Source organism: Ranitomeya variabilis, chromosome 5, assembly GCF_051348905.1.
Source record: "Ranitomeya variabilis isolate aRanVar5 chromosome 5, aRanVar5.hap1, whole genome shotgun sequence".
Classification (NCBI taxonomy): Eukaryota; Metazoa; Chordata; class Amphibia; order Anura; family Dendrobatidae; genus Ranitomeya; species Ranitomeya variabilis.
Window position 1 is genome coordinate 683138267 of NC_135236.1, and position 23685 is coordinate 683161951.

General features: G+C 53.1%; 2 protein-coding genes across 3 annotated transcripts in view; one reads left to right on the forward strand and one right to left on the reverse strand.

The window, feature by feature from the left end:
- Positions 1–17828, reverse strand: part of IRAG2 (inositol 1,4,5-triphosphate receptor associated 2) — a 101272-nt gene extending 83444 nt beyond the window's left edge. Inside the window, exon 1 of the mRNA XM_077267189.1 lies at positions 17700–17828. The gene's annotated coding sequence lies outside the window, so the exon portion shown is untranslated. The remainder of the gene's footprint in view (positions 1–17699) is intronic.
- BCAT1 (branched chain amino acid transaminase 1) overlaps positions 1–23685 on the forward strand; it is a 57878-nt gene that overhangs the window by 8468 nt on the left and 25725 nt on the right. The gene's annotated exons all lie outside the window — the stretch shown is intronic.

Below are 23685 nucleotides of genomic sequence, written 5' to 3' on the forward strand. Positions count from 1 at the left end.
TTATCATGTATCTCTGTATACAGGGAGCTCCCCCTAGTGGAGGCTGCAGACAGGATCTTATCATGTATCTCTGTATACAGGGAGCTCCCCCTAGTGGTGACTGCAGACAGGATCTTATCATGTATCTCTGTATACAGGGAGCTCCCCCTAGTGGTGGCTGCAGACAGCATCTTATCATGTATCTCTGTATACAGGGAGCTCCCCCTAGTGGTGGCTGCAGACAGGATCTTATCATGTATCTCTGTATACAGGGAGCTCCCCCTAGTGGTGACTGCAGACAGGATCTTATCATGTATCTCTGTATACAGGGAGCTCCCCCTAGTGGTGGCTGCAGACAGGATCTTATCATGTATCTCTGTATACAGGGAGCTCCTCCTAGTGGTGGCTGCAGACAGGATCTTATCATGTATCTCTGTATACAGGGAGCTCCTCCTAGTGGTGGCTGCAGACAGGATCTTATCATGTATCTCTGTATACAGGGAGCTCCCCCTAGTGGTGGCTGCAGACAGAATATTATCATGTATCTCTGTATACAGGGAGCTTCCGCTAGTGGTGGCTGCAGTCAGGATCTTATCATGTATCTCTGTATACAGGGAGCTCCCCCTAGTGGTGACTGCAGTCAGGATCTTATCATGTATCTCTGTATACAGGGAGCTCCCCCTAGTGGTGACTGCAGACAGGATCTTATCATGTATCTCTGTATACAGGGAGCTCCTCCTAGTGGTGGCTGCAGACAGAATATTATCATGTATCTCTGTATACAGGGAGCTTCCGCTAGTGGTGACTGCAGTCAGGATCTTATCATGTATCTGTATACAGGGAGCTCCCCCTAGTGGTGACTGCAGACAGGATCTTATCATGTATCTCTGTATACAGGGAGCTCCTCCTAGTGGTGGCTGCAGACAGAATATTATCATGTATCTCTGTATACAGGGAGCTTCCGCTAGTGGTGGCTGCAGTCAGGATCTTATCATGTATCTCTGTATACAGGGAGCTCCCCCTAGTGGTGGCTGCAGACAGGATCTTATCATGTATCTCTGTATACAGGGAGCTCCCCCTAGTGGTGGCTGCAGACAGGATCTAATCATGTATCTCTGTATACAGGGAGCTTCCCCTAGTGGTGACTGCAGACAGGATCTTATCATGTATCTCTGTATACAGGGAGCTCCCTCTAGTGGTGACTGCAAACAGAATATTATTATGTATCTCTGTATACAGGGAGCTCCCCCTAGTGGTGGCTGCAGACAGGATCTTATCATGTATCTCTGTATACAGGGAGCTCCCCCTAGTGGTGGCTGCAGACAGGATCTTATCATGTATCTCTGTATACAGGGAGCTCCCCCCTAGTGGTGACTGCAGACAGGATCTTATCACGTATCTGTGTATACAGGGAGCTCCCCCTAGTGGTGGCTGCAGACAGGATCTTATCATGTATCTCTGTATACAGGGAGCTCCCCCTAGTGGTGGCTGCAGACAGGATCTAATCATGTATCTCTGTATACAGGGAGCTTCCCCTAGTGGTGACTGCAGACAGGATCTTATCATGTATCTCTGTATACAGGGAGCTCCCTCTAGTGGTGACTGCAAACAGAATATTATTATGTATCTCTGTATACAGGGAGCTCCCCCTAGTGGTGGCTGCAGACAGCATCTTATCATGTATCTCTGTATACAGGGAGCTCCCCCTAGTGGAGGCTGCAGACAGGATCTTATCATGTATCTCTGTATACAGGGAGCTCCCCCTAGTGGTGACTGCAGACAGGATCTTATCATGTATCTCTGTATACTGGGAGCTCCCCCTAGTGGTGACTGCAGACATGATCTTATCATGTATCTCTGTATACAGGGAGCTCCCCCTAGTGGTGGCTGCAGACAGGATCTTATCATGTATCTCTGTATACAGGGAGCTCCCCCTAGTGGTGGCTGCAGACAGGATCTTATGTATCTCTGTATACAGGGAGCTCCCCCTAGTGGTGGCTGCAGACAGGATCTTATGTATCTCTGTATACAGGGAGCTCCCCCTAGTGGTGGCTGCAGACAGGATCTTATCATGTATCTCTGTATACAGGGAGCTCCCCCTAGTGGTGACTGCAGTCAGGATCTTATGTATCTCTGTATACAGGGAGCTCCCCCTAGTGGTGGCTGCAGACAGAATCTTATCATGTATCTCTGTATACAGGGAGCTCCCCCTAGTGGTGACTGCAGACAGGATCTTATCATGTATCTCTGTATACAGGGAGCTCCCCCTAGTGGTGGCTGCAGACAGGATCTTATCATGTATCTCTGTATACAGGGAGCTCCCCCTAGTGGTGGCTGCAGACAGGATCTTATCATGTATCTCTGTATACAGGGAGCTCCCCCTAGTGGTGGCTGCAGACAGCATCTTATCATGTATCTCTGTATACAGGGAGCTCCCCCTAGTGGAGGCTGCAGACAGGATCTTATCATGTATCTCTGTATACAGGGAGCTCCCCCTAGTGGTGACTGCAGACAGGATCTTATCATGTATCTCTGTATACAGGGAGCTCCCCCTAGTGGTGGCTGCAGACAGCATCTTATCATGTATCTCTGTATACAGGGAGCTCCCCCTAGTGGTGGCTGCAGACAGGATCTTATCATGTATCTCTGTATACAGGGAGCTCCCCCTAGTGGTGACTGCAGACAGGATCTTATCATGTATCTCTGTATACAGGGAGCTCCCCCTAGTGGTGGCTGCAGACAGGATCTTATCATGTATCTCTGTATACAGGGAGCTCCTCCTAGTGGTGGCTGCAGACAGGATCTTATCATGTATCTCTGTATACAGGGAGCTCCTCCTAGTGGTGGCTGCAGACAGGATCTTATCATGTATCTCTGTATACAGGGAGCTCCCCCTAGTGGTGGCTGCAGACAGAATATTATCATGTATCTCTGTATACAGGGAGCTTCCGCTAGTGGTGGCTGCAGTCAGGATCTTATCATGTATCTCTGTATACAGGGAGCTCCCCCTAGTGGTGACTGCAGTCAGGATCTTATCATGTATCTCTGTATACAGGGAGCTCCCCCTAGTGGTGACTGCAGACAGGATCTTATCATGTATCTCTGTATACAGGGAGCTCCTCCTAGTGGTGGCTGCAGACAGAATATTATCATGTATCTCTGTATACAGGGAGCTTCCGCTAGTGGTGACTGCAGTCAGGATCTTATCATGTATCTGTATACAGGGAGCTCCCCCTAGTGGTGACTGCAGACAGGATCTTATCATGTATCTCTGTATACAGGGAGCTCCTCCTAGTGGTGGCTGCAGACAGAATATTATCATGTATCTCTGTATACAGGGAGCTTCCGCTAGTGGTGGCTGCAGTCAGGATCTTATCATGTATCTCTGTATACAGGGAGCTCCCCCTAGTGGTGGCTGCAGACAGGATCTTATCATGTATCTCTGTATACAGGGAGCTCCCCCTAGTGGTGGCTGCAGACAGGATCTAATCATGTATCTCTGTATACAGGGAGCTTCCCCTAGTGGTGACTGCAGACAGGATCTTATCATGTATCTCTGTATACAGGGAGCTCCCTCTAGTGGTGACTGCAAACAGAATATTATTATGTATCTCTGTATACAGGGAGCTCCCCCTAGTGGTGGCTGCAGACAGGATCTTATCATGTATCTCTGTATACAGGGAGCTCCCCCTAGTGGTGGCTGCAGACAGGATCTTATCATGTATCTCTGTATACAGGGAGCTCCCCCCTAGTGGTGACTGCAGACAGGATCTTATCACGTATCTGTGTATACAGGGAGCTCCCCCTAGTGGTGGCTGCAGACAGGATCTTATCATGTATCTCTGTATACAGGGAGCTCCCCCTAGTGGTGGCTGCAGACAGGATCTAATCATGTATCTCTGTATACAGGGAGCTTCCCCTAGTGGTGACTGCAGACAGGATCTTATCATGTATCTCTGTATACAGGGAGCTCCCTCTAGTGGTGACTGCAAACAGAATATTATTATGTATCTCTGTATACAGGGAGCTCCCCCTAGTGGTGGCTGCAGACAGCATCTTATCATGTATCTCTGTATACAGGGAGCTCCCCCTAGTGGAGGCTGCAGACAGGATCTTATCATGTATCTCTGTATACAGGGAGCTCCCCCTAGTGGTGACTGCAGACAGGATCTTATCATGTATCTCTGTATACTGGGAGCTCCCCCTAGTGGTGACTGCAGACATGATCTTATCATGTATCTCTGTATACAGGGAGCTCCCCCTAGTGGTGGCTGCAGACAGGATCTTATCATGTATCTCTGTATACAGGGAGCTCCCCCTAGTGGTGGCTGCAGACAGGATCTTATGTATCTCTGTATACAGGGAGCTCCCCCTAGTGGTGGCTGCAGACAGGATCTTATGTATCTCTGTATACAGGGAGCTCCCCCTAGTGGTGGCTGCAGACAGGATCTTATCATGTATCTCTGTATACAGGGAGCTCCCCCTAGTGGTGACTGCAGTCAGGATCTTATGTATCTCTGTATACAGGGAGCTCCCCCTAGTGGTGGCTGCAGACAGAATCTTATCATGTATCTCTGTATACAGGGAGCTCCCCCTAGTGGTGACTGCAGACAGGATCTTATCATGTATCTCTGTATACAGGGAGCTCCCCCTAGTGGTGGCTGCAGACAGGATCTTATCATGTATCTCTGTATACAGGGAGCTCCCCCTAGTGGTGGCTGCAGACAGGATCTTATCATGTATCTCTGTATACAGGGAGCTCCCCCTAGTGGTGGCTGCAGACAGCATCTTATCATGTATCTCTGTATACAGGGAGCTCCCCCTAGTGGAGGCTGCAGACAGGATCTTATCATGTATCTCTGTATACAGGGAGCTCCCCCTAGTGGTGACTGCAGACAGGATCTTATCATGTATCTCTGTATACAGGGAGCTCCCCCTAGTGGTGGCTGCAGACAGCATCTTATCATGTATCTCTGTATACAGGGAGCTCCCCCTAGTGGTGGCTGCAGACAGGATCTTATCATGTATCTCTGTATACAGGGAGCTCCCCCTAGTGGTGACTGCAGACAGGATCTTATCATGTATCTCTGTATACAGGGAGCTCCCCCTAGTGGTGGCTGCAGACAGGATCTTATCATGTATCTCTGTATACAGGGAGCTCCTCCTAGTGGTGGCTGCAGACAGGATCTTATCATGTATCTCTGTATACAGGGAGCTCCTCCTAGTGGTGGCTGCAGACAGGATCTTATCATGTATCTCTGTATACAGGGAGCTCCCCCTAGTGGTGGCTGCAGACAGAATATTATCATGTATCTCTGTATACAGGGAGCTTCCGCTAGTGGTGGCTGCAGTCAGGATCTTATCATGTATCTCTGTATACAGGGAACTCCCCCTAGTGGTGACTGCAGTCAGGATCTTATCATGTATCTCTGTATACAGGGAGCTCCCCCTAGTGGTGACTGCAGACAGGATCTTATCATGTATCTCTGTATACAGGGAGCTCCTCCTAGTGGTGGCTGCAGACAGAATATTATCATGTATCTCTGTATACAGGGAGCTCCCCCTAGTGGTGACTGCAGACAGGATCTTATCATGTATCTCTGTATACAGGGAGCTCCTCCTAGCGGTGGCTGCAGACAGAATATTATCATGTATCTCTGTATACAGGGAGCTTCCGCTAGTGGTGGCTGCAGTCAGGATCTTATCATGTATCTCTGTATACAGGGAGCTCCCCCTAGTGGTGGCTGCAGACAGGATCTTATCATGTATCTCTGTATACAGGGAGCTCCCCCTAGTGGTGGCTGCAGACAGGATCTAATCATGTATCTCTGTATACAGGGAGCTTCCCCTAGTGGTGACTGCAGACAGGATCTTATCATGTATCTCTGTATACAGGGAGCTCCCTCTAGTGGTGACTGCAAACAGAATATTATTATGTATCTCTGTATACAGGGAGCTCCCCCTAGTGGTGGCTGCAGACAGGATCTTATCATGTATCTCTGTATACAGGGAGCTCCCCCTAGTGGTGGCTGCAGACAGGATCTTATCATGTATCTCTGTATACAGGGAGCTCCCCCCTAGTGGTGACTGCAGACAGGATCTTATCACGTATCTGTGTATACAGGGAGCTCCCCCTAGTGGTGGCTGCAGACAGGATCTTATCATGTATCTCTGTATACAGGGAGCTCCCCCCTAGTGGTGGCTGCAGACAGAATATTATTATGTATCCCTGTATACAGGGAGCCCCCCCTAGTCGTGAATGTATAGTGTTACATCATTGCTTTCATCTTTATTGGCATCCAGGCCCCCCTGACTTACGGGCTCCATAGCGGCCACTTGACCTGCATATATTAGCGATACACCACTGCATACAGGTTAGGATTGGATACATGAACAGTATGACACATGGTAGGATTCGATACTTTAGGTCAGTTGCTGATTTAGCAGTAATGCAATTTCCCATGAAATGATCTACAAACTCTCAGTGAAATCTTATCCATGAGGGTCATTTCTTCCCCTCCCCCATCCGGTGGTCCGGGCTCAGCATTCAGTACATCCCCAACTTGCAGAGCCAGGAAATATCACATCCTGGAGCCGGAGTGGCCTGAAGGCACCAACTAATTACTGCTACTATCCTCACTACTACTACCAGCACTATCCTCACTGCTACTACCAGCACTATCCTCACTGCTACTACCAGCACTATCCTCACTGCTACTACCAGCACTATCCTCACTACTACTACCAGCACTATCCTCACTACTACTACCAGCACTATCCTCACTACTACTACCAGCACTATCCTCACTGCTACTACCAGCACTATCCTCACTGCTACTACCAGCACTATCCTCACTGCTACTACCAGCACTATCCTCACTGCAACCACCAGCACTATCCTCACTGCTACTACCAGCACTATCCTCACTGCTACTACCAGCACTATCCTCACTGCTACTACCAGCACTATCCTCACTACTACTACCAGCACTATCCTCACTACTACTACCAGCACTATCCTCACTGCTACTACCAGCACTATCCTCACTGCTACTACCAGCACTATCCTCACTGCTACTACCAGCACTAGTCACTGCTACTACCAGCACTATCCTCACTGCTACTACCAGCACTATCCTCACTGCTACTACCAGCACTATCCTCACTACTACTACCAGCACTATCCTCACTGCTACTACCAGCACTATCCTCACTGCTACTACCAGCACTATCCTCACTGCTACTAGCAGCACTATCCTCACTGCTACTAGCAGCACTATCCTCACTGCTACTAGCAGCACTATCCTCACTGCTACTACCAGCACTATCCTCACTGCTACTACCAGCACTATCCTCACTGCTACTACCAGCACTATCCTCACTGCTACTACCAGCACTATCCTCACTGCTACTACCAGCACTATCCTCACTGCTACTACCAGCACTATCCTCACTGCTACTACCAGCACTATCCTCACTACTACTACCAGCACTATCCTCACTACTACATCCAGCACTATCCTCACTACTACTACCAGCACTATCCTCACTACTACTACCAGCACTATCCTCACTGCTACTAGCAGCACTATCCTCACTACTACTAGCAGCACTATCCTCACTGCTACTACCAGCACTATCCTCACTGCTACTAGCAGCACTATCCTCACTGCTACTACCAGCACTATCCTCACTATAACTGTTACTACCAGCACTATCCTCACTACTACAACCAGCACTATCCTCACTGCTACTAGCAGCACTATCCTCACTACTACTACCAGCACTATCCTCACTACTACTACCAGCACTATCCTCACTGCTACTACCAGCACTATCCTCACTACTACCACCAGCACTATCCTCACTACTACTACCAGCACTATCCTCCCTACTACAACCAGCACTATCCTCACTACTACAACCAGCACTATCCTCACTGCTACTAGCAGCACTATCCTCACTACTACTACCAGCACTATCCTCACTACTACTAGCAGCACTATCCTCACTACTACTAGCAGCACTATCCTCACTGCTACAACCAGCAATATCCTCACTACTACTACCAGCACTATCCTCACTGCTACTACCAGCACTATCCTCACTACTACTACCAGCACTATCCTCACTACTACTACCAGCACTATCCTCACTGCTACTAGCAGCACTATCCTCACTGCTACTACCAGCACTATCCTCGCTGCTACTACCAGCACTATCCTCACTACTACAACCAGCACTATCCTCACTACTACTACCAGCACTATCCTCACTGCTACTACCAGCACTATCCTCACTACTACTACCAGCACTATCCTCACTACTACTAGCAGCACTATCCTCACTGCTACTACCAGCACTATCCTCACTACTACTACCAGCACTATCCTCACTACTACCAGCACTATCCTCACTACTACAACCAGCACTATCCTCACTACTACTAGCAGCACTATCCTCACTACTACTAGCAGCACTATCCTCACTGCTACTACCAGCACTATCCTCACTACTACTACCAGCACTATCCTCACTACTACCAGCACTATCCTCACTACTACCAGCACTATCCTCACTACTACCAGCACTATCCTCACTACTACAACCAGCACTATCCTCACTACTACAACCAGCACTATCCTCACTACTAACAGCACTATCCTCACTACTACTACCAGCACTATCCTCACTAATACCAGCACTATCCTCACTGCTACTACCAGCACTATCCTCACTATCACTGTTACTACCAGCACTATCCTCACTACTACTACCAGCACTATCCTCACTACTACAACCAGCACTATCCTCACTACTACTACCAGCACTATCCTCACTGCTACTACCAGCACTATCCTCACTACTACTAGCAGCACTATCCTCACTACTACTACCAGCACTATCCTCACTACTACTACTAGCACTATCCTCACTGCTACTAGCAGCACTATCCTCACTGCTACTACCAGCACTATCCTCACTACTACTAGCAGCACTATCCTCACTACTACTACCAGCACTATCCTCACTACTACTACCAGCACTATCCTCACTGCTACTACCAGCACTATCCTCACTACTACTAGCAGCACTATCCTCACTACTACTACCAGCACTATCCTCACTACTACTACTAGCACTATCCTCACTGCTACTAGCAGCACTATCCTCACTGCTACTACCAGCACTATCCTCACTACTACTAGCAGCACTATCCTCACTACTACTACCAGCACTATCCTCACTACTACTACCAGCATTATCCTCACTACTACTACCAGCACTATCCTCACTACTACTACCAGCACTATCCTCACTACTACTACCAGCACTAGTATCCTCATTGCTACTAGCAGCACTATCCTCACTGCTACTAGCAGCACTATCCTCACTACAACCAGCACTATCCTCACTACTACAACCAGCACTATCCTCATTGCTACTACAACCATCACTATCCTCACTACTACAACCAGCACTATCCTCACTACTACTACCAGCACTATCCTCACTGCTACTACCAGCACTATCCTCACTACTACTACCAGCACTATCCTCACTACTACTACCAGCACTATCCTCACTGCTACTACCAGCACTATCCTCACTGCTACTACCAGCACTATCCTCACTACTACTACCAGCACTATCCTCACTACTACTACCAGCACTATCCTCACTACTACTACCAGCACTATCCTCACTGCTACTACCAGCACTATCCTCACTACTACTACCAGCACTATCCTCACTGCTACTACCAGCACTATCCTCACTGCTACTACCAGCACTATCCTCACTGCTACTAGCAGCACTATCCTCACTGCTACTAGCAGCACTATCCTCACTGCTACTACCAGCACTATCCTCACTGCTACTACCAGCACTATCCTCACTGCTACTAGCAGCACTATCCTCACTACTACTACCAGCACTATCCTCACTACTACTACCAGCACTATCCTCACTACTACTACTAGCACTATCCTCACTGCTACTACCAGCACTATCCTCACTGCTACTACCAGCACTATCCTCACTGCTACTAGCAGCACTATCCTCACTACTACTAGCAGCACTATCCTCACTACTACTACCAGCACTATCCTCACTACTACTACTAGCACTATCCTCACTGCTACTACCAGCACTATCCTCACTGCTACTACCAGCACTATCCTCACTACTACTAGCAGCACTATCCTCACTACTACTACCAGCACTATCCTCACTACTACTACCAGCACTATCCTCACTACTACTACCAGCACTATCCTCACTACTACTACCAGCACTAGTATCCTCACTGCTACTACCAGCACTATCCTCACTACTAACAGCACTATCCTCACTACTACTACCAGCACTATCCTCACTACTACCAGCACTATCCTCACTGCTTCTACCAGCACTATCCTCACTATCACTGTTACTACCAGCACTATCCTCACTACTACTACCAGCACTATCCTCACTACTACAACCAGCACTATCCTCACTACTACTACCAGCACTATCCTCACTACTACTACCAGCACTATCCTCACTACTACTACTAGCACTATCCTCACTGCTACTAGCAGCACTATCCTCACTGCTACTACCAGCACTATCCTCACTACTACTAGCAGCACTATCCTCACTACTACTACCAGCACTATCCTCACTACTACTACCAGCACTATCCTCACTACTACAACCAGCACTATCCTCACTACTACTACCAGCACTATCCTCACTACTACTACCAGCACTATCCTCACTACTACTACCAGCACTAGTATCCTCACTGCTACTAGCAGCACTATCCTCACTGCTACTACCAGCACTATCCTCACTGCTACAACCAGCACTATCCTCACTGCTACTAGCAGCACTATCCTCACTACAACCAGCACTATCCTCACTACTACAACCAGCACTATCCTCATTGCTACTACAACCATCACTATCCTCACTACTACAACCAGCACTATCCTCACTACTACTACCAGCACTATCCTCACTGCTACTACCAGCACTATCCTCACTACTACTACCAGCACTATCCTCACTACTACTACCAGCACTATCCTCACTACTACTACCAGCACTATCCTCACTGCTACTACCAGCACTATCCTCACTGCTACTATCAGCACTATCCTCACTACTACAATCAGCACTATCCTCACTGCTACTACCAGCACTACCCTCACTACTACTACCAGCACTATCTTCACTACTACTACCAGCACTATCCTCACTACTACTACCAGCACTATCCTCACTGCTACTACCAGCACTATCCTCACTGCTACAACCAGCACTATCCTCACTGCTACTACCAGCACTATCCTCACTACTACTACCAGCACTATCCTCACTACTACTACCAGCACTATCCTCACTACTACAACCAGCACTATCCTCACTGCTACTACCAGCACTATCCTCACTGCTACTACCAGCACTATCCTCACTGCTACTACCAGCACTATCCTCACTACTACTACCAGCACTATCCTCACTACTACTACCAGCACTATCCTCACTACTACTACCAGCACTATCCTCACTGCTACTACCAGCACTATCCTCACTGCTACTATCAGCACTATCCTCACTACTACTACCAGCACTATCCTCACTGCTACTACCAGCACTATCCTCACTACTACTACTAGCACTATCCTCACTGCTACTAGCAGCACTATCCTCACTACTACAACCAGCACTATCCTCACTGCTACTACCAGCACTATCCTCACTACTACTACCAGCACTATCCTCACTGCTACTAGCAGCACTATCCTCACTGCTACTACCAGCACTATCCTCACTGCTACTACCAGCACTATCCTCACTACTACAACCAGCACTATCCTCACTACTACTACCAGCACTATCCTCACTGCTACTAGCAGCACTATCCTCACTACTACTACCAGCACTATCCTCACTGCTACTACCAGCACTATCCTCACTGCTACTACCAGCACTATCCTCACTACTACTACCAGCACTATCCTCACTACTACTACCAGCACTATCCTCACTGCTACTACCAGCACTATCCTCACTACTACTACCAGCACTATCCTCACTACTACTAGCAGCACTATCCTCACTACTACTACCAGCACTATCCTCACTACTACTACCAGCACTATCCTCACTGCTACTACCAGCACTATCCTCACTACTACTAGCAGCACTATCCTCACTGCTACTACCAGCACTATCCTCACTACTACTACCAGCACTATCCTCACTACTACCAGCACTATCCTCACTACTACCAGCACTATCCTCACTACTACCAGCACTATCCTCACTACTACAACCAGCACTATCCTCACTACTACTAGCAGCACTATCCTCACTGCTACTACCAGCACTATCCTCACTACTACTACCAGCACTATCCTCACTACTACCAGCACTATCCTCACTACTACCAGCACTATCCTCACTACTACCAGCACTATCCTCACTACTACAACCAGCACTATCCTCACTGCTACTACCAGCACTATCCTCACTACTACCAGCACTATCCTCACTACTACTACCAGCACTATCCTCACTACTACCAGCACTATCCTCACTGCTACTACCAGCACTATCCTCACTACTACTACCAGCACTATCCTCACTACTACAACCAGCACTATCCTCACTACTACTACCAGCACTATCCTCACTGCTACTACCAGCACTATCCTCACTGCTACTACCAGCACTATCCTCACTACTACTACCAGCACTATCCTCACTACTACTAGCAGCACTATCTTCACTGCTACTACCAGCACTATCCTCACTACTACTACCAGCACTATCCTCACTACTACTACCAGCACTATCCTCACTACTACTAGCAGCACTATCTTCACTGCTACTACCAGCACTATCCTCACTACTACTACCAGCACTATCCTCACTACTACAACCAGCACTATCCTCACTACTACTACCAGCACTATCCTCACTGTTACTAGCAGCACTATCCACACTGCTACTACCAGCACTATCCTCACTGCTACTACCAGCACTATCCTCACTATCACTGTTACTAGCAGCCGGTCTTCTTCCTCTGTCGTTTCCTCTGCTGCCGACCACAAACGTCTCATCAGAGGCGGCTGAGACCCCAGGACCTGCGGCGGGTTCTGTCTGCAACAAACACTGATCATGGGAGGATAGATTGTATCTTTTGTCTTCCTGTTCCATTTGGGGGATCTGCGTCCTACAGGCGCCCAGATATATAACGTATACACTTTGCTGCAGGAAGGTGCAAAAATATTTGAAAAGTGACAAGTTTTGGCATTTTATCTTTCTATAAGATCCAGTTCTATCATCAGTCTGGGAGTAAAGTGTCGATTCTCAGCTGTAATCTGAGGGGACTCACATCCTAATTGGGGGAAGGGTTTAGGAATTACATCACTAATATAGAGCAGCCTCTTATTAAAGGGACCAACAGTAATTGGACAATTATGTAAAAATACTCTTTTCATTGATGATGGATTAATGAGGGAAAAGCCCATGAATCAAATTAAAAAGGTAAAAGGTCTGGAGCTGATTCCAGGTGCGGAATGTGCATTTGGAAGCTGTTGCTGTGAACCCACAACATGTGGTCAAACGAAGAGAAACAGGCTATCATTAGGTTAAAAAAAAAAGGAAATCCATTAGAGAAAACAGAAATGTCAGGAGGGGCCAAATTAACAATTTAGTTTAAAAAAAAAAACGCCCTAGTGAGCACGGGACATCTCAGAAAGGCTTGGAAGACAACAGTGGTAGATGATCGCAGAATCTTCCACATGGTGAAGACAATCCCCATCACAATATCCTGTCAAGTGAAGACCACTCTCCAGGGGGTCAGTGTCTCAGTATCCAAGTCCACCATGAAGAGAAGATGTCACGAGAGCAGATGCAGAGTAGTCTCCTCAAGGTGCAAACCGTTAATCAGCCGAGAAACAGGTCACATTAGACTTTACCAAAGACATCTAAAGAAGCCGCCAGTTCTGAAAAAACAAAACTAAGGTCAACCTGCACCAGAATGGAGGAAGATGAAAGTCTAGAGAAGGCTTAGCGCGGCTCCAGATCCTCGGCACATCCAGGGTGGAGCCGGTGTGTTAGTGCGGGCATGCACGGCTTCCAATGGCACCAGGTCACTAGCGGGTATTGACAATGTGACGGAAGACGGAAGCAGCCGGATGAATCCTGTGTGTACAGGGCGAGGCTTTCTGCTCAGATTCACCCAAATGCAGCATGGGTGAATGGACGGCGCATCACAGGACAGATGGACAATGACCCAAAACATCCTGCGAAAGCAAAGAAGTGGAATATTCTGCAATGCCAGAGTCATCACCAGATCTCAGCCCATCGAGCCGCATCTCACAGGCTGAAGACAAAATGAAGGCAGAAACAGCCACAAACAAGAGAGAACTCAAGTCACTACAGTAAAGGCTGCAAAGCCTCACACCAGAGAAGACCAGCGATGTGACGTCCATGGCCTCCAGACTTCAGGCCCCCATTGTTACAAAGCCTCACACCAGAGGAGACCAGTGATGGTGACATCCATGGCCTCCAGACTTCAGGCAATCATTGCCGCAAAGCCTGACCCTAGAAGAGACCAGCGATGGTAACCTCCATGGCCTCCAGACTTCAGGCTGTCATTGCTTCAAAGCTTCCCACTGGAGAAGACCTGTGAATGGTGACGGCCATGGCCTCCAGACTTCAGGCCCCCATTGTTACAAAGCCTCACACCAGAGGAGACCAGTGATGGTGACATCCATGGCCTCCAGACTTCAGGCAATCATTGCCGCAAAGCCTGACCCCAGAAGAGACCAGCGATGATAACCTCCATGGCCTCCAGACTTCAGGCTGTCATTGCTTCAAAGTTTCACACTGGAGAAGACCTGTGAATGGTGATGGGTATGGCCTCCAGACTTCAGGCCCCAGTGTTAAAGCTTCACACCAGAAGAGACCAGAGATGGTGACACCCATGGCCTCCAGACTTCAGGCAGTCATTGCTGCAAAGCCTCACACCAGAGAAGACAAGCGATGGTGACGTCCATGGCCTTCAGACTTCACGCCAGGACTGCTGCAAAGCCTGACACCAGAAGAGACCAGCGATGGTGATGGGTATGGCCTCCAGACTTCAGGCCCCAGTGTTACACAGCCTCACACCAGAAGAGACCAGCGATGGTGACGGCCATAGCCTCCAGACTTCAGGCAGTCATTGCTGCAAAGCCTCACACCAGAAAAGACCAGCGATGGTGACGTCCATGGCCTTCAGACTTCACGCCATCACTGCTGCAAAGCCTGACACCAGAAGAGACCAGCGATGGTGATGGCCATGGCCTCCAGACTTCAGGCCGTCATTGCTGCAAAGGATTCTCCACAAAGGGTTAAACATGGAGATTTTATTTAGGGAAAAGTGAATTTGTCCAATTACTTCTGAGCCCTGAAATGAGGAGACTTTGTAGGAAAATGGCTGAAATTCCTAAACATTTCACAGGAGTTTTCTGTACAATCCCTTTAATTAACCCTGAAAGTCTCCACGTCAGTCACATCTCAGTTGTTTCATGTTACATCCAAAATAGTAAAACAGCATCCTGCAGAGCTGAGATCACGAGGATTCGTCACTGGCCAAAGCTTTCAGGACCTGACTTGTGTATGTATATGTATGTATGTGTACATAATATATATATATACATTTGTTCATCACATGAAAGATTTTGGTTCGTTTTCTCCAAGAACTTTCATTGCCCAATAATGTGCAATCCCCCACTGCTCCCTCACCAGCTGCGCTCCGCTGCACGTCCTCCAGTCATCTCCTCACATCTGGTCATTACATCAGTGATGTCATCACCAGGGGCGGGGCTGACAACCTCTCACACACAGGCGGGTTGTCAGCAGTGATTAACGTATAATATATTCGCTCTCTGTACATAGAATGTGACATTTCATAACAACTGACCTGAATTGCGGAGATAATATCTCCTCATTATACACTTGGCCGTGCTCCAGAGCTGTAATCAGCTGTGTACACACGATAACAAGTCACTGCCAGAGCGACCGCTGCAGACGGCTCCGGGTCCAATCACATAGGCCATCAATAAGATGTCAGCAATAACACAGTGTCTGCACCAGCAGAATACTGAGTGCAGCTCTGGAGTATAATACAGGAGGTAACTCAGGATCAGTAATGTAATGTATGTACACAGTGACTGCACCAGCAGAATAGTGAGTGCAGCTCTGGGGTATAATACAGGAGGTAACTCAGGATCAGTAATGTAATGTATGTACACAGTGACTGCACCAGCAGAATAGTGAGTGCAGCTCTGGAGTATAATACAGGATGTAACTCAGGATCAGTAATGTATGTACAGAGTGACTGCACCAGCAGAATAGTGAGTGCAGCTCTGGAGTATAATACAGGATGTAACTTAGGATCAGTAATGTAATGTATGTACACAGTGACTGCACCAGCAGAATAGTGAGTGCAGCTCTGGAGGATAATACAGGATGTAACTCAGGATCAGTAATGTGTGTACACAGTGACTGCACCAGCAGAATAGTGAGTGCAGCTCTGGGGTATAATACAGGATGTAACTCAGGATCAGTAATGTAATGTATGTACGCAGTGACTGCACCAGCAGAATAGTGAGTGCAGCTCTGGGGTATAATACAGGAGGTAACTCAGGATCAGTAATGTAATGTATGTATACAGTGACTGCACCAGCAGAATAGTGAGTGCAGCTCTGGAGTATAATACAGGATGTAACTCAGGATCAGTAATGTATGTACAGAGTGACTGCACCAGCAGAATAGTGAGTGCAGCTCTGGGGTATAATACAGGAGGTAACTCAGGATCATTAATGTAATGTATGTGCACAGTGACTGCACCAGCAGAATAGTGAGCGCAGCTGTGGAGTATAATACAGGATGTAACTCAGGATCAGTAATGTAATGTATGTACACAGTGACTGCACCAGCAGAATAGTGAGTGCAGCTCTGGGGTATAATACAGGAGGTAACTCAGGATCAGTAATGTAATGTATGTGCACAGTGACTGCACCAGCAGAATAGTGAGTGCAGCTCTGGGGTATAATACAGGATGTAACTCAGGATCAGTAATGTAATGTATGTACACAGTGACTGCACCAGCAGAATAGTGAGTGCAGCTCTGGGGTATAATACAGGATGTAACTCAGGATCAGTAATGTAATGTATGCACACAGTGACTGCACCAGCAGAATAGTGAGTGCAGCTCTGGGGTATAATACAGGAGGTAACTCAGGATCAGTAATGTAATGTATGTACACAGTGACTGCACCAGCAGAATAGTGAGTGCAGCTCTGGGGTATATAATACAGGAGGTAACTCAGGATCAGCAGAATAGTGAGTGCAGCTCTGGGGAATAATACAGGATGTAACTCAGGATCAGTAATGTAATGTATGTACACAGTGACTGCACCAGCAGAATAGTGAGTGCAGCTCTGGGGTATAATACAGGATGTAACTCAGGATCAGTAATGTATGTACACAGTGACTGCACCAGCAGAATAGTGAGTGCAGCTCTGGAGTATAATACAGGATGTAACTCAGGATCAGCAGAATAGTGAGTGCAGCTCTGGGGAATAATACAGGATGTAACTCAGGATCAGTAATGTAATGTATGTACACAGTGACTGCACCAGCAGAATAGTGAGTGCAGCTCTGGAGTTTACCTGGAGTTGATTCTTGCAGCTGCAGTTTTCTTCCCCTTCTTACTGATGATTTCCTTGGTTTCGTTCCCTCAGGGTCGGTTTCTTACTCAGCATGAACCTTCTCTGTGCAGGTGAAGGATATGGGAGGACGGTTGTGTAAATCTCCGGGGAGTAAGGTGATGGGTGCTGCACTCCGGCTGCTGCGCTACATGAAACCTCAGCAGTAATCTAGCGGACAGTGAATTTTCTTCTTCTGGGCTCTGCAGGGGAGGAGCCAGACTTGTCGCAGTCATGCTCCGTCCTCACAGAGCCGGCAGCGCAGTTACTGTGCTTCTGTGGTCGCCTTCTGCTCCGCAGTGCAGAGAACGGACGGTGGGTGACTGGTGATGGCCGTGCGGTTAGAGAGGAATCTGGGCTTTTCTCCCAGACTATCACGTGTGTGTCAGCCTCACACCGGGGACCTTGCAGCCTCACACCGGGGACCTCGCAGCCTCACACCGGGGACCTCGCAGCCTCACACCAGAGACCTCGCAGCCTCACACCGGGGACCTCGCAGCCTCACACCGGGGACCTCGCAGCCTCACACCGGAGACCTCGCAGCCTCACACCGGGGACCTCGCAGCCTCACACCGGGGACCTCGCAGCCTCACACCGGAGACCTCGCAGCCTCACACCGGGGACCTCGCAGCCTCACACCGGGGACCTCGCAGCCTCACACCGGGGACCTGGCAGCCTCACACCGGGGACCTGGCAGCCTCACACCGGGGACCTCGCAGCCTCACACCGGGGACCTCGCAGCCTCACACCGGGGACCTCGCAGCCTCACACCGGAGACCTCGCAGCCTCACACCGGGGACCTCGCAGCCTCACACCGGGGACCTCGCAGCCTCACACCGGAGACCTCGCAGCCTCACACCGGGGACCTCGCAGCCTCACACCGGGGACCTCGCAGCCTCACACCGGAGACCTCGCAGCCTCACACCGGGGACCTCGCAGCCTCACACCGGAGACCTCGCAGCCTCACACCGGAGACCTCGCAGCCTCACACCGGGGACCTCGCAGCCTCACACCGGAGACCTCGCAGCCTCACACCGGGGACCTCGCAGCCTCACACCGGAGACCTCGCAGCCTCACACCGGAGACCTCGCAGCCTCACACCGGGGACCTCGCAGCCTCACACCGGAGACCTCGCAGCCTCACACCGGGGACCTCGCAGCCTCACACCGGGGACCTCGCAGCCTCACACCGGAGACCTCGCAGCCTCACACCGGGGACCTCGCAGCCTCACACCGGAGACCTCGCAGCCTCACACCGGAGACCTCGCAGCCTCACACCGGGGACCTCGCAGCCTCACACCGGAGACCTCGCAGCCTCACACCGGGGACCTCGCAGCCTCACACCGGAGACCTCGCAGCCTCACACCGGAGACCTCGCAGCCTCACACCGGGGACCTCGCAGCCTCACACCGGGGACCTCGCAGCCTCACACCGGAGACCTCGCAGCCTCACACCGGGGACCTCGCAGCCTCACACCGGAGACCTCGCAGCCTCACACCGGGGACCTCGCAGCCTCACACCGGGGACCTCGCAGCCTCACACCGGGGACCTCGCAGCCTCACACCGGAGACCTCGCAGCCTCACACCGGGGACCTCGCAGCCTCACACAGGAGACCTCGCAGCCTCACACCGGAAACATCGCAGCCTGAGCGGCCTCACACCAGGGACCTCGCAGCCTCACACCAGGGACCTCGCAGCCTCACACCGGAAACCTCGCAGCCTGAGCAGCCTCACACTGGGGACCTCGCAGCCTCACACCGGGGACCTCGCAGCCTCACACCGGAAACATCGCAGCCTGAGCGGCCTCACACCGGCGACCTCGCAGCCTCACACCGGGGACCTCGCAGCCTGAGTGACCTCACACCGGGGACCTCGCAGCCTGAGTGACCTCACACCGGGGACCTCGCAGCCTCACACCGGGGACCTCGCAGCCTGAGTGACCTCACACCGGGGACCTCGCAGCCTGAGTGGCCTCACACCGGGGACCTCGCAACCTCACACCGGGGACCTCGCAGCCTGAGTGGCCTCACACCGGGGACCTCGCAGCCTGAGTGGCCTCACACCGGGGACCTCGCAGCCTGAGTGGCCTCACACCGGGGACCTCGCAGCCTGAGTGGCCTCACACCGGGGACCTCGCAGCCTGAGTGGCCTCACACCGGGGACCTCGCAGCCTCACACCGGGGACCTCGCAGCCTGAGTGACCTCACGCCGGGGACCTCGCAGCCTGAGTGGCCTCACACCGGGGACCTCGCAGCCTCGCACCGGGGACCTCGCAGCCTCACACCGGGGACCTCGCAGCCTCACACCGGGGACCTCGCAGCCTGAGTGACCTCACACCGGGGACCTCGCAGCCTGAGTGGCCTCAAACCGGGGACCTCGCAGCCTGAGTGGCCTCACACCGGGGACCTCGCAGCCTCACACCAGGGACCTCGCAGCCTCACACCGGGGACCTCGCAGCCTCACACCGGGGACCTCGCAGCCTCACACCGGGGACCTCGCAGCCTCACACCAGAGACCTCGCAGCCTCACACCTGGGACCTCGCAGCCTCACACCGGAGACCTCGCAGCCTGAGCAGCCTCACACCGGAGACCTCGCAGCCTCACACCAGGGACCTCGCAGCCTCACACCAGGGACCTCGCAGCCTCACACCGGAAACCTCGCAGCCTGAGCAGCCTCACACCGGAGACCTCGCAGCCTCACACCGGAAACATCGCAGCCTGAGCGGCCTCACACCAGGGACCTCGCAGCCTCACACCAGGGACCTCGCAGCCTCACACCGGAAACCTCGCAGCCTGAGCAGCCTCACACCGGGGACCTCGCAGCCTCACACCGGGGACCTCGCAGCCTCACACCGGAAACATCGCAGCCTGAGCGGCCTCACACCGGGGACCTCGCAGCCTCACACCGGGGACCTCGCAGCCTGAGTGACCTCACAACGGGGACCTCGCAGCCTGAGTGACCTCACACCGGGGACCTCGCAGCCTCACACCGGGGACCTCGCAGCCTGAGTGACCTCACACCGGGGACCTCGCAGCCTGAGTGGCCTCACACCGGGGACCTCGCAGCCTCACACCGGGGACCTCGCAGCCTCACACCGGGGACCTCGCAGCCTGAGTGACCTCACACCGGGGACCTCGCAGCCTGAGTGGCCTCACACCGGGGACCTCGCAGCCTGAGTGGCCTCACACCGGGGACCTCGCAGCCTGAGTGGCCTCACACCGGGGACCTCGCAGCCTCACACCGGGGACCTCGCAGCCTGAGTGACCTCACACCGGGGACCTCGCAGCCTGAGTGGCCTCACACCGGGGACCTTACAGCCTCACACCAGGGACCTCGCAGCCTCACACCGGGGACCTCGCAGCCTCACACTGGGGACCTCGCAGCCTCACACCGGAGACCTCGCAGCCTCACACTGGGGACCTGGCAGCCTCACACCGGGGACCTCGCAGCCTCACACCGGAGACCTCGCAGCCTCACACCGGGGACCTCGCAGCCTCACACCGGGGACCTCGCAGCCTCACACCGGGGACCTCGCAGCCTCACACCGGGGACCTCGCAGCCTCACACCGGGGACCTCGCAGCCTCACACCGGGGACCTCGCAGCCTCACACCGGGGACCTCGCAGCCTGAGTGGCCTCACACCGGGGACCTCGCAGCCTGAGTGGCCTCACACCGGGGACCTCGCAGCCTGAGTGGCCTCACACTGGGGACCTCACAGCCTCGCACCGGGGACCTCGCAGCCTCACACCGGGGACCTCGCAGCCTCACACCGGGGACCTCGCAGCCTGAGTGACCTCACACCGGGGACCTCGCAGCCTGAGTGGCCTCACACCGGGGACCTCGCAGCCTCACACCGGAGACCTCGCAGCCTCACACCGGGGACCTCGCAGCCTCACACCGGGGACCTCGCAGCCTCACACCGGGGACCTCGCAGCCTCACACCGGGGACCTCGCAGCCTGAGTGACCTCACACCGGGGACCTCGCAGCCTCACACCGGGGACCTCGCAGCCTCACACCGGAGACCTCGCAGCCTCACACCGGAGACCTCGCAGCCTCACACCGGAGACCTCGCAGCCTCACACCGGGGACCTCGCAGCCTCACACCGGGGACCTCGCAGCCTCACACCGGAGACCTCGCAGCCTCACACCGGAGACCTCGCAGCCTCACACCGGGGACCTCGCAGCCTCACACCGGGGACCTCGCAGCCTCACACCGGAGACCTCGCAGCCTCACACCGGGGACCTCGCAGCCTGAGTGACCTCACACCGGGGACCTCGCAGCCTCACACCGGAGACCTCGCAGCCTCACACCGGGGACCTCGCAGCCTCACACCGGGGACCTCGCAGCCTGAGTGACCTCACACCGGGGACCTCGCAGCCTCACACCGGGGACCTCGCAGCCTGAGTGACCTCACACCGGGGACCTCGCAGCCTCACACCGGGGACCTCGCAGCCTCACACCGGAGACCTCGCAGCCTCACACCGGAGACCTCGCAGCCTCACACCGGAGACCTCGCAGCCTCACACCGGAGACCTCGCAGCCTCACACCGGGGACCTCGCAGCCTCACACCGGGGACCTCGCAGCCTCACACCGGAGACCTCGCAGCCTCACACCGGAGACCTCGCAGCCTCACACCGGGGACCTCGCAGCCTCACACCGGGGACCTCGCAGCCTCACACCGGAGACCTCGCAGCCTCACACCGGGGACCTCGCAGCCTGAGTGACCTCACACCGGGGACCTCGCAGCCTCACACCGGAGACCTCGCAGCCTCACACCGGGGACCTCGCAGCCTCACACCGGGGACCTCGCAGCCTCACACCGGGGACCTCGCAGCCTCACACCGGAGACCTCGCAGCCTCACACCGGAGACCTCGCAGCCTCACACCGGGGACCTCGCAGCCTCACACCGGGGACCTCGCAGCCTCACACCGGAGACCTCGCAGCCTCACACCGGGGACCTCGCAGCCTCACACCGGGGACCTCGCAGCCTCACACCGGAGACCTCGCAGCCTCACACCGGGGACCTCGCAGCCTCACACCGGGGACCTCGCAGCCTGAGTGACCTCACACCGGGGACCTCGCAGCCTCACACCGGGGACCTCGCAGCCTGAGTGACCTCACACCGGGGACCTCGCAGCCTCACACCGGGGACCTCGCAGCCTCACACCGGAGACCTCGCAGCCTCACACCGGAGACCTCGCAGCCTCACACCGGAGACCTCGCAGCCTCACACCGGAGACCTCGCAGCCTCACACCGGGGACCTCGCAGCCTCACACCGGGGACCTCGCAGCCTCACACCGGAGACCTCGCAGCCTCACACCGGAGACCTCGCAGCCTCACACCGGGGACCTCGCAGCCTCACACCGGGGACCTCGCAGCCTCACACCGGAGACCTCGCAGCCTCACACCGGGGACCTCGCAGCCTGAGTGACCTCACACCGGGGACCTCGCAGCCTCACACCGGAGACCTCGCAGCCTCACACCGGGGACCTCGCAGCCTCACACCGGAGACCTCGCAGCCTCACACCGGGGACCTCGCAGCCTCACACCGGAGACCTCGCAGCCTCACACCGGAGACCTCGCAGCCTCACACCGGGGACCTCGCAGCCTCACACCGGGGACCTCGCAGCCTCACACCGGGGACCTCGCAGCCTCACACCGGAGACCTCGCAGCCTCACACCGGAGACCTCGCAGCCTCACACCGGGGACCTCGCAGCCTCACACCGGGGACCTCGCAGCCTCACACCGGAGACCTCGCAGCCTCACACCGGGGACCTCGCAGCCTCACACCGGGGACCTCGCAGCCTCACACCGGAGACCTCGCAGCCTCACACCGGGGACCTCGCAGCCTCACACCGGGGACCTCGCAGCCTCACGTCACAGCTGGGACGTTTGTGAACCTCCAGAGTCTGACACATCGATTGAAATGATGTGGATGAAGCCG